At 42.1% G+C, this 11862-nt stretch overlaps 1 protein-coding gene across 3 annotated transcripts in view; it reads right to left on the bottom strand.

Annotated features, from left to right (window-relative positions):
* The window catches only part of Ntrk2 (neurotrophic receptor tyrosine kinase 2), a 315292-nt gene that overhangs the window by 69283 nt on the left and 234147 nt on the right, over positions 1-11862 (bottom strand). The window lies entirely within an intron of this gene.

Below are 11862 nucleotides of genomic sequence, written 5' to 3'. Positions count from 1 at the left end.
AAGGAGAAGGAGAAGGAGAAGGAGAAGGAGAAGGAGAAGGAGAAGGAGAAGGAGAAGGAGAAGGAGAAGGAGAAGGAGAAGGAGAAGGAGAAGGAGAAAGGTGAAGCAAGAGGAGGGCAGAATATTCTCTGGGAGAGAAACAACCTGAAGATTTTGATAAGCATCCAGTATCTCCATGCTTCCAGTGGGGACTCTTAGTGCACTGTCAGAAATTGCAGTTCAGTCACATTTTTGGAACCAAAAACGATTTTACTATTCATGGACCAAATGCATCCTGCAAACCTGGCACCCTCCTGCGTGCCCATCCATTTTTGCATGTAGGGCCCTTTCTTTGAAATTATGATTCAATTTTATTTTAAGAGATTTTGGAAAATACAGAGGTAACGACTTGGGCAAAATCACAATTTTGGCACTAAAAGGATAGGATTTTTGTGGGGATAGAAACGGGGCCAGACAGCAATCAGGAGCTAGAAGATTCTGCATCGAACCTGTTTATAAATATCACCTCTGTCTCCATACCCTGTCTGATTGTCATTGTACTCAGTTATGGGAGGCTGGGCTGGCTGCCGAGTGCCTGACAATGGGAGAGCAGGGTGTGGAGCCCAGCTCACCTGTTGGCGGTCCTCAGTCCTCAGGACTTCAGCCTCATTGGTTTGACTCCTTTGCCCAATCACCATGCATTCCTGTTCCCTCCCTCCTGTCTGCCTTACAGTGTTACTTCTTCTTTTTCAGCACAGAAATGTGAAACCAGTGAAGTGAAATGCAAGTGAGGGGTAGAGGAGGCGATGGAAATTCCTTTCAAAGGATGAAGCAGAAACTTCAAACCAAGGGGAAGCCAGATCGGGATGACCTATCTGGACAGTGCACCTCGCCAAACTAAATGCTGAGAGTCTTCGAGGCCTAGGTGGCTTAAGGAAAGACTCGATCAAAACAGACCTTTTCCATGCTCACTACAACGCTTGAAACACAGAGAGGAACAAGGACAATCCCAAGCTGAACGTGAGGGTCATGGGGATTTTTGGTTAATGTGCCAAAGGTCCTTGCGTCAAGATCTACTGTTCACAGAAAACCTGTACTCTCCCGGTATCTTCTAGCCCTGCCTTATCTAACCGAGTAGACTCTAGTTATGCTACCAGTTATCATTTTAACTGTTGTTATTCTAAATTGTGATGCTTTAGTTGAAAAACAAACACAGAATTTTGGAAACTTGTTTATAATCAAACCTGTTTATAAATATCACCTCTGTCTCCATACCTTGTCTGATTGTCATTGTACTCAGTTATGGAAGGCTGGGCTGGCTGCAGAGTGCCTGACAATGGGAAAACAGGATGTGGAGCCCAGCTCACCCGTTGGTGGTCTAACGGAAAACTTATTTTTTGTGGCTCAGATTATCCTGCTAGGAACTGCACTGTTTTACACAAGCCACCCCTGCAAACTATTGAGAGGGTAAGCCATGTCTTGGGAACATGAGAAGGCACTTCAAAGGTGTAGAGTTGAGATACAATTTAGGGAGACACCTTTCTTACAGGGTTGCCACAGTCAACAGCCAGCCAAACATTCAAGCCTTAACCATGATTTAAAAGAAAGTAAGAGATTCTTCTCTTAAAGGAAAGGTAAAGGAAGCTGCTATCAATTGCACACATGGTAGACTCTGGAGAGTCATGGTTTAGTAAACTCAGAGAAAGAAAGAACTCAGTACAAATAAAATCTTACCAGTGACCAAGTGTAGTAGGTAGGTCCCAGAGATCCATAGAAAGGAAAGGCCAAATAATTATACAAAGCTGTTACCATCCATTATACAGTGTGCTCTCTGTATTAGAAACCAATAATACAAATACATATGCCAACCCTACTAACATGGCCTTTGAAAGAACTTTAATCATGTACTAAGTGACAGTCTCAAACACAAGAGTCACGGCCAGGTTGTTGATGGTTTCCATCTTTATTTTCTCAGTGACTCTGGCTATTGGGGCTCAAATGTAACAAAGAGAGGCATTGAATTAGGTTCTAACACACATGCTTTAAAAGACTCTGTGATCTGGGGGATAAAATTGAGGCCTGCATGTCACATCAACTTACATAATAGGAAATATTGACCTCTGGAGACAGAAAACAAGCTTAGAGATGGTCAGAGAAAAATAAACATCAAATGGGAGATGAAGTCAGAAGTTAAGCGCAGTATGGCCAACTCAAAGTGTGTGCAGGCTCTGAACACTCTGGCACGTCACTGGGAGTCAGTTCACCAGACATGAAGGAGCTGGTGGCTCAGCATGGAGCTTAGCTTGACTGTGAGTTAGTCTATCATGTAGCAGTAAATTAAAAGGGTGCCTGGCTATTTCAGTTCATACATCCAAGAGATACAGAGGTATGAAGTGAATCCTCAGGCTGTGTTTGATGCCAGAGGAGTTCTCTTTGGAGAAAAATAACTGAAGTTCTGGGATCTATTTGTGTGTGTGTGTGTGTGTGTGTGTGTGTGTGTGTGTGTGTGTAGAAGCTGGAGTTTGTTGTTCTTCAGGCTACAGCCCAAGTTTGATTCCCAATTAGAGTGAAGTATCCTAGTTTGATTTTAATGCCTCTGAAAACATATGACTAAATTGGAGATCACCCAGAAAACAGTCACCAAAGGGACCAACAAGGCAAAACTATGTCTGGTCAAGGGCTAATAATTAAAGCTACTAAGAAACATCTTAGTGGAGCTCTTTAGCAACTGGAGTGCATAAGGGGTTCTTACAGGAAAGCTCTGCTCTCTAACTTATTAGTGCACTGGAGCAAGGATCATAGGATCAGAGGTGAGGAGGACACAACATCTTTCCCAACACTAGAAGTAACTGGGACCAGCGGGACCCAGGCACCCAGGAACTCCACCCAACCAGTGGCACAGGTTCCTTCCAGTCTGGGCCGGTGCCCTGAGCAGACCTTGAGCTCAAACTCTGCAGACAGTCCCACAACACACAGAGGAAGCTCCACTCCTAGGTGCTGTAACATGCCCAGGATCATAGGATCAGAGGTTCCCAGAGCAAACCTTGGACACTAATTCCACAGCCAGTCCCACAACACCCAGAAGAAGCTTCAGTCCCAGGTGCTCTAACAAGCCTGGATCACAGGATCACAGGATCAAAGAATCCCAGGAGCTTGGTCATACCAGGATCTCAGGGTCCCAAGGCAGCTTGACTCCCAGGAGCTCTAACAAACACAGGATCTCAGGATCACAGGATCCCAGAATCACAGGATCCCAGAGACAGCTGAACTCTGAAGAGTTCTGACACAACCAGGATCAGAGGATGGACAGGCTCCAGTCAGATATGGCAAAGGCAGGTAGCACTAGAGATAATCAGATGGTGGGAAGCAAGTATAAGAACAGAAACAACAGAAACCAAGGTTACCTGGCATCACCAGAATCCCATTCTCCCACCATAGCAAGTCCTGAATACACCATCACACCAAAAAAGCAAGATTTTGCTGCATACAGGAAATGCACCTTAGTGACAAAGACAGACGCTACCTCAGAGTAAAAGGTTGGAAAATAATTTTCCAAGCAAATGATCCCAAGAAACAAGCGGGAGTAGCCATTCCAATATCGGATAAAATCAACTTTCAACCAAAAGTTATCAAAAAAGGTAAGGAAGGATGCTTCATACTGGTCAAAGAAAAAAAAAATCTACCAAGATGAGCTCTCCATTCTGAACATCTATGCTCCAAATGCAAGGCCAACCATATTCATAAAAGAAACTTTACTAAAACTCAAAGCACACATCACACCTCATACAATAATAGTATGAGACTTCAACACCCCACTCTCAGCAATGGACAGATTGAAACAGAAACTAAATACAGACACAGTGAAACTATCAGAATTTATGAACCAAATGGATCTAACAGATATTTATAGAACACTTCATCCTAAAGCAAAAGAATATACCTTCTTCTCAGCACCTCACGGTACCTTCTCCAAAACTGACCATATAATTAGTCACAAAACAGGCCTCAACAGATACAAGAAGACTGAAATAATCCCATGCACCCTGTCAGATCACCATGGACCAAGGCTGGCCTTAAATACCAACAAAATCAACAGAAAGCACACATACACATGAAAACTGAACAACACTCAACTCAATGATAACTTGGTCAAGGATGAAATAAAGAAAAAAATTAAAGGTTTTTTAGAATTTAGTGAAAATAAAAACACATCATACCAAAACTAAAGGGATACAATGGCAGCAGTGATAAGAGGAAAACTCATAGCTCTGAGTGCCTCCAAAAAGAAACTGGAGAGAGTGTACACCAGCAGCTTGACAGCACACCTGAAAACTCTAGAACAAAAAGAAGCAAATACACCCAGGAGAAGTAGAAGGCAGGAGATAATGAACCGTAGGGTTGAAATCAATCCAATAGAAACAAAAAAGAACTATACCAAGAATCAACAAAACCAGGAGCTGTTTTTTTGAGAAAATCAACAAGATAGATAAACCCTTAGCTGGACTAACTAGAGGGCCTAGAGACAGTATCCAAATTAATAAAATCAGTAATGAAAAGGGAGACATAACAATGAAACATATCTTAAAATAATTATGGTTTGTTGAATATTAACAGTTGAAAATACTAGAATCGTGTTCTACAAACATCATGTAAATATTATTGATAATTTTTCTCACTGTGTTTGAAATTAGCATTTTCTTAATGTTTAACTTCAAAGAGTTTTTGCTAGTTTGAAAATTTTAAAATATACTTACTGATAAAATAATTTATCTCCTAGAAACACTGATAACCTTTTAAAAATAAACTGATAGATAATGTACACAGATATATAATGTGTTTTAAATACTCTCTCACTGTTTCAGGTGGTATCATATAAGGGCTTTTGAATATACTTCTTAATGATTCATTTTTAATATTTTATGCTCTTTTACTATGCTTAACTCCCAAAGAATATTTTGTATGTTTTGAAACAATTTAGTACTCAACATTAGACATAGGATCCTCAGGTATGGATAGTATTAAATTGTGTTCATTAATGATATTTTTAGGGTATGAAAGGATATGAGCAAAATTTTTATCTATTATTTCATTCTCAAAATACTCAATATTATTAATATGTTTTATGTATAAAAAGGATTTAAATAATAAAATTTAAGAAAAAATGAGTGCACTGGAGCATGTATGCACACACACACACACACAAACACACATGCTTACATACTCCCACCCACACAGACACACATACACACATGTGACACACATGTATACACACATACATACACAAGCACACGCAAACACATGTGCATGTGCATGCACACACACACACACACATCAAATAGAAGTAGAGAGCTACTTAAGTCTGGACAACAAAGACGACCAAACTTTTAGCAAACTATCATTATAAGCACTGTGATTCTGTTCCAGGAGCCCAGTGAAGAACCAACAAACAGCGCTTTCTGCAGCCTGAGTCCCATTAGAACACACAAATGATCTTTCGGGGGAACTATTGACAAATGTCCTTAAATACAACAATTCTTCATAAACTTCCATTTTGTGGAGACAAAGGTTTCATGTGTCAGTGTAAATGGAAAAGGTGGGAAAGGAGCCCGAGGAGAGGGAAGAAGAGCAGGAGTGGGACCTCTCAACATGTCAGGATGTGCAGAGGGAGTGACATCTGTAGTAAGAAAGAAGGAAAGGAAGAAAGCTGTGATCTCTCTTAGAAATGAACTTGCTGGGCAGATAAATGAAGGCTAGCAACTCTGTTCTCTCATCTATGAATCTTCCTACTGCTTAAGGATGGAAGAGAATGCGCCTTTAACCTCTGGTTCTTCAGTTCCATACGCACAACACACACACACACACACACACACACACACACACACACACACACACACACATTTGGAGACAGGTAACCTTCGTTGCTTCTTTCCCTGAAAGTGGCATCTTTGGTATACATGGTCACTTTAGATGACTAAACTATAGGTAGATGTTGTGGCATGAAGATTAATGGATTCTATAGATGACTGGCTGGGAAAACTGATCCCTAATTCCTCTTCCCAAGAAATCCTAGAGGCAGTGTAACCAGTTGTTGGTGTGTTTTTTTACCAGTCAAACATCAGTGAGCAACTGAGGCAAGAGAGAACTGGAAGCCCAGAGGGATCTTGGTGCCTTCTGCTGACGAGGCATAGAAAGACAGTCACGAGGACTTCCTTGAATCATGAGCAAGCTTTTGGGTCCCAAATGAACCAACCATAGTAAGAAATGACTCTGACTTCATGTTTGAGATGGCGGTCTTTTGTATTTTGCCCAACAGATTGTACAGCATCTCTGATATTTCCCCAGACAACCCATAATTTCTCACGTTCAGTCTGTGTGCATTGTAGGGATGACTCCACTGTTCATGTCCACAGGTGAATTCGTGCGACTCGTGCCCAGGTAATCGGAGTATTTTGTTATGACATAACTCAAGACAAGCCAATGAAAAGATCAACCTTTGCTACAGCCTGAAGTGAATCTGTCTGAAAATGAAGTTGGTGTTAAAAAGAGCAAGCTAGGAGATGAGACAGAGAGCCTAAGGAGGTACTGGTTGGCTTTCTGAAGCCACTGGTACCTGCAGCCAGGTACCAGTGCGACATTCTAGAGCACTGTCCCTGTCCCTTCTGGTTAGGTCAGTCTGACTTGGGTTTCCAAGGATCCTTGTGTTCTTTTTAGGAAGGTCAATTATGAGGTATGAAGTTTGCTTGCATTTCCCCGAAGTCAAAACTCTCCTGGGAATCCAGTTTTCCACCCCTACTTATTCCCTGACATTAAACTTTTATTTGTATAGATAAGAAAGTGCCTGCCTCCTATCCTTGCATACAAAATTTACGCCTTTGTACTTTTTTAGAAGCGGTATCATATTAAATGTCCTCAGGTTGGCTTGCTAGAGCACACATGGAAGTTAACAAATAAAAATGTGGCCACAATGAACGCAGCATGGGCTTGAGTCCCAACTCCGACATCGAATGACGTCCACACAAGCTGTTTAACCTTAGATAGATCGCCACTGAGTTCTGGATTTCTGGGTTTTTCTTTGTTAGTTTGCTTTTATTTTCTTTCCGGTGCTGGATCCCCCGAGAGTGGAATTACAGATGACCATGAGTCACCATGTAGCTGCTGGAGCTGGGACATAGGTCCCTGCAACTGCAGCCTATACTGTGAACCGTTGAGCCTCCTCAAGCCCTCTGGATTTCTGTTTGTTTTTTAAAATGTTAGCCTCGAACTTAGAAATCCACCTGCCTCTGCCTCCCAAGTGCTGGGATTAAAGGCATGTTCCAGGACAACCAGGGCTATACAGAGAAACCCTGTCTTAAAAGACCAAATAATAATAATAATAATAATAAATAGATAGATAGATAGATAGATAGATAGATAGATAGATAGATAGATAGACAAACTGTTAGCTAAAGAACATCCGTAACGGCAGTCTGTATCTACATGAGAACTACTCATCTATACTTTCCCTTTCCCAGAGTCACTACACGGCTGAAGGTGGCCTTCAGTACTGGATCCTTCTACTGCCTGCATCTGTCAAGTGTGGGGACTGTTAAGTGCATGCCACTATACCTAGCTTATTCAACCATTTCTAAAATGATTTCTCATTACATTAGATTATTAATATTATATGTCATCTTTACAGTTTCCTTCAGCTGTGACCATCAGAGTTTCATGAAGCCACTTTGTTGTCCAGAGGTAAATGGCGATGGTCAACTCAAGCACATCAGAATTCGATTTCCACGATCTGTTCCTATCCACTCCCCTATGACCGCCTCCTCATTCATTCAATGAGCACTGCTTTTGTGCATCATAACACATATTAGGCACCGCACTCAAAGTCATGGCTCCCCCACGGAGAGTATGACTGACACCCCGAAAGAGGTCACAGACACGAAGTGTCACTCATTGAGTAAACACACTGATACATAATTTTATATCCCTGACAATGCTGTGAAGGTCAATTCAAGAGGCTTGGCAGCGTGGAGTCTGATCTGCTTGGGGGACAAAAAAGGACAGCTCTTCCAAAGAGATGACTTGAGCTGAGACCCATGAGCTGCAGTTGCCTGCACCGGGGAGTGGGATAAGGACTGGGCACTGTGGCAGATGCTGGGCTGAAAGAACAGTGTGTAAGTTAGCGTTTCTGAACTCTTGGTGGAGAAAAATACCATGACTTCCTCTGTGGGAAAGAAGGAATTCAGACACTTTTAAAGTATAAAAACTTAAGTCTGCTCTCAGCAAAGTGTTTCCTGAACCCATGCAGCAGCCACCAAGTCTGCTAAGACTCCACCTGTGTGTGTCTCCAACTCTTTTAACTTAAGACCTTGAGATAGTCACTTGGTTTCCCTGGGTCTTAGATTTCTCGTCCATAAAATACGAGACTGTATGAATATGATTTTAAAGGTCTCTCTTAGATTCAGTGCTCCTTGGGTTTAGAAATAAACCGGAGTTAGCCAGGGAGGGACACAGATCCTACAAAGCAGACTTGCGGCTTTATTTGAAAACCTAAAAAAAAAATCATCTTGCATTCACAGTACAAGAAAAAAGGTTGTAGGAAGGGTAGTTATTGAAATGCATGTTAGATGGAGCCAAAAATAGCTGATGCATCGATAGTTAATGCAAGGGAAAGTGCGATGGAGCGTTTCCTTGGCAACCGAGTAACCCAAAGGTAAAGTAACTGGATTTTATCAAAGACTGGTTACTTCGCTTCTCTCCTATGTATGTATGTACATATGTATGCAGTATTATTCAGTGAAAAGAGGAAAATGGTTGACAAATCCATTTCACTGAGAAACAAAGACCATCCAAGTAATGAAGAAAAGACCAATCCAGCTGAATCCAAACTAGCAGATGCTTTAGCAGGAGAGAGGCGTCATCAGCCTGTGTGCCCCTGAAGGCATGCACATGTTCTTCAAGCTCCTCAAGTACTCAGGAGCATCAACACCAGGATTCACCTGCATCTGACATCTGTCAATCTGCCCAGAGAGCTTTGGATGGCAAACCAAAGTCAGCTCTTCCCAGAGAGAGAGAGAGAGAGAGAGAGAGAGAGAGAGAGAGAGAGAGAAAGGACAATGGCTGCAGTTGCTTAGCATGCATAGTCAATGCTGCAGGGGTTGCTAGGCAACAGCAGAAAGGCTGTCAAGCATCCCTGGGTGCATCCAATGGAGTAGGAGCAACCCAAGCTACTCCAGAGATGTGAGAGTCTGCGCAGTACTGGAAGATGTGTTCAGTTTGACATTGCTTAAAAATATAATTAAAAAAAAAAAACCAGAAATCTGTTTGTTACAGTCAGAATGGAGTGATGGATGTTTTTCTCCTAGATTAATTTAGTTCTGAATACATTTTCAGTTAGACTGAAGCCCTAGACATGAGTACACCTAGGTTGCCGAGAGGCTGTGTGCAAGGTCTGCAAATTATTCTGACCTGATTCACCCCGGAGCTCATGAAGATACAGCCTCTGCATTCCAGAGAGCTGGCCTGGTCCCCTGATGGAAGCTTGAGTTATAGCGGGTAAGCTGCTGCTGTAACAAATGTTCATACTCATGAACACTGCTGTGAAGCTCCTCAGGTCTGTGGTCATGGAGCAAGAGTGAGGTTTTAATCTACGGCTTCTTTGTCCTTCTTCTCTGTGATGACAATCTCATTTTAACCCCAAGAAGACTGGCAAGGAGAGGTCAGGATTTGACAAAGGGTCAAGTACCTTCCCTCCGCCCAACCCCACCCTTGGCACTGTTTAATGAGCAAACGTTTATCACAGATCATTAATTTGCAGAAACATGCTGGGTAAAACCAGAAGGTAGCATGAAAGAGTGTGTGCTAGGCAATTCAGAGAATTTGAATTCGAGTTGGAACTCCAACAAGGGCCCACTGGGTAATGTTAATGAGATATCGGCACAAAGTGGAGTGCGCTGTGAACAGGGAAGCAAGATGGTGTACTGTACACTGTCTTCTAAAGCCCAGTCAAGGTAGGGCAGGGGTGGGTGAGGACCCGCAGAAGTGTCATTACCGTCTGTCCATCCCTAGTCATTAGTGGATTGGGTCACTTTGGTTCTGTGTTTGCTCAAAGGGATCTGAATGTACAAACTGCAAATGTCCCAGCTTTGGCCACACAGTACCTTTTCATTAAGGGCATTCATTGCTCGAGTGCAGGAGAGTCAGCGCAGGGCAGGGATGAGAGGCTACTGTTACTAAGAACTCTCTAGGATGATGCCCACATGCCTGGCCACGGCCTCTCAGCTATTCCCACTCTGTCATCTAGAATCCCTGGATCACCCAGCATTTTCACACACTGGGGGAGGGGCACATGTAACTCACTGTTAAGTGAACTTAGTCTGAAGCCTTGGCTAGGCTTTCTGAGTGGCCTCCAAATAGAGTTTAAAACGTGGACCCAACATGGACACAGGTCTCCATTTTTCTGGTTTGATATAGATGGCTTGGTTAGGTGTAGACACCCAGCCTGAACACATGCTCGTCTATAAAACTGCAGAAATAAGAACACTTTTGGTCTCATTTATCCGTAAAGGTAAAGAAGATTAAAGATAAAAAAGTAGAAACTAGAGATAAGACACTGTCAAATGTCCTGAATATAGTATGCTAAAAACACAAACAAACAAACAAAAAACAGGGAAACTTTGTCGAGAGACGGAAGGAAGGAGGCAGGAAGAAGAATGGAATTAATTACCTCCAGCCACCACCAGTCCTTCCTGTGGCAGCTTCTAACTCAACCCCACGGCTCTTTAGAATAGCCCTCTTCTGCCTCTTCTTTCTCAAGCCCCCATCATTGTCCTTTGTGAGAGGTGATGTGTATCAGTCACACTGACAATTCCTAGAACCGCTGGCTCTTCTTCTGAGGGTTTCCAGGAGTTCATAAGCACCCTGTCACTCTGGACAGGGCTTATTAAAACACTTCAGATCACGAGGAAGGAAAATGTACAATGTTTCTAGCTGGAATGACTAACAGAACTGTCTGGTGTTTTAGAATAGGTGACTTTAAGGATACTTTTATTCTCTTAGCTACCCACGCGCATGTAATATAATAGAGCCTGGTATTATGGTAAAATGTGCACCTGATTTCTTAAGGGAATAAAATGTTGCCCAGGTTATAACGACTAAATAAATATGATTCATGCAAATGGTCCCTGCTTGGCAGGAACATGATTCGACAACAACAGTAACTCAGCCATCTTTCATTAAGCCAAGAGGCTGAGTTTTATTACGTTAACCACATCCACATCCACTTGACACTTAACTCATTTTACAATTGTATGACCTTTTCAGTGTTTGGTATCCACATATCAAAATTTCCTTGGCAAGTTTTCAAAAAATATGTATATAATGCATGTTTCAAAGATCTGCCCAATTCCACTGTGGTATTTTTATTAAGCTCTACAAAGCGCAATAGAAAAAAAATCCTTTTCAATGATATTGTTTATCTTATTGAAGAGCAGGACTCCTCTTTTTAGTTTGTGGGGGTCTGACTGTGATGAAGGATTTTCATATTTCTTTATTTTGTAGAAATCCTGCATTATGGTGGTGAAATATATAAGACATGCCATCCAACTCTTGACGAAATCATGTCTATGATGTTACAAAACATCTAGTGGCTTCAGACAGTTGGAAGGGACAAATATGGATGGTCTACAGGAACGATCAATGCAATGGAGTCAATAATCCTTCCTTCTAGAATCTAGAAAGTGCAGAAGTCCCATGTAGCAGTGTCACCAGCAGCCAGAGTCTGAAGAGAACCTTGTGCTATGGCTTAGCTGACTGAATTCTCTTTGATCCCATTGACCTGGATCTAAAATTTTCTAAGTATACTTTTGAAAAATAGCCTGGAGCTAACCATGGCCT

This window comes from Mus caroli, chromosome 13 (assembly GCF_900094665.2).
Source record: "Mus caroli chromosome 13, CAROLI_EIJ_v1.1, whole genome shotgun sequence".
NCBI lineage: Eukaryota > Metazoa > Chordata > Mammalia > Rodentia > Muridae > Mus > Mus caroli.
Note: the sequence above shows the minus strand (reverse complement) of the source record. Positions and strands in the feature narration are given on the sequence as shown.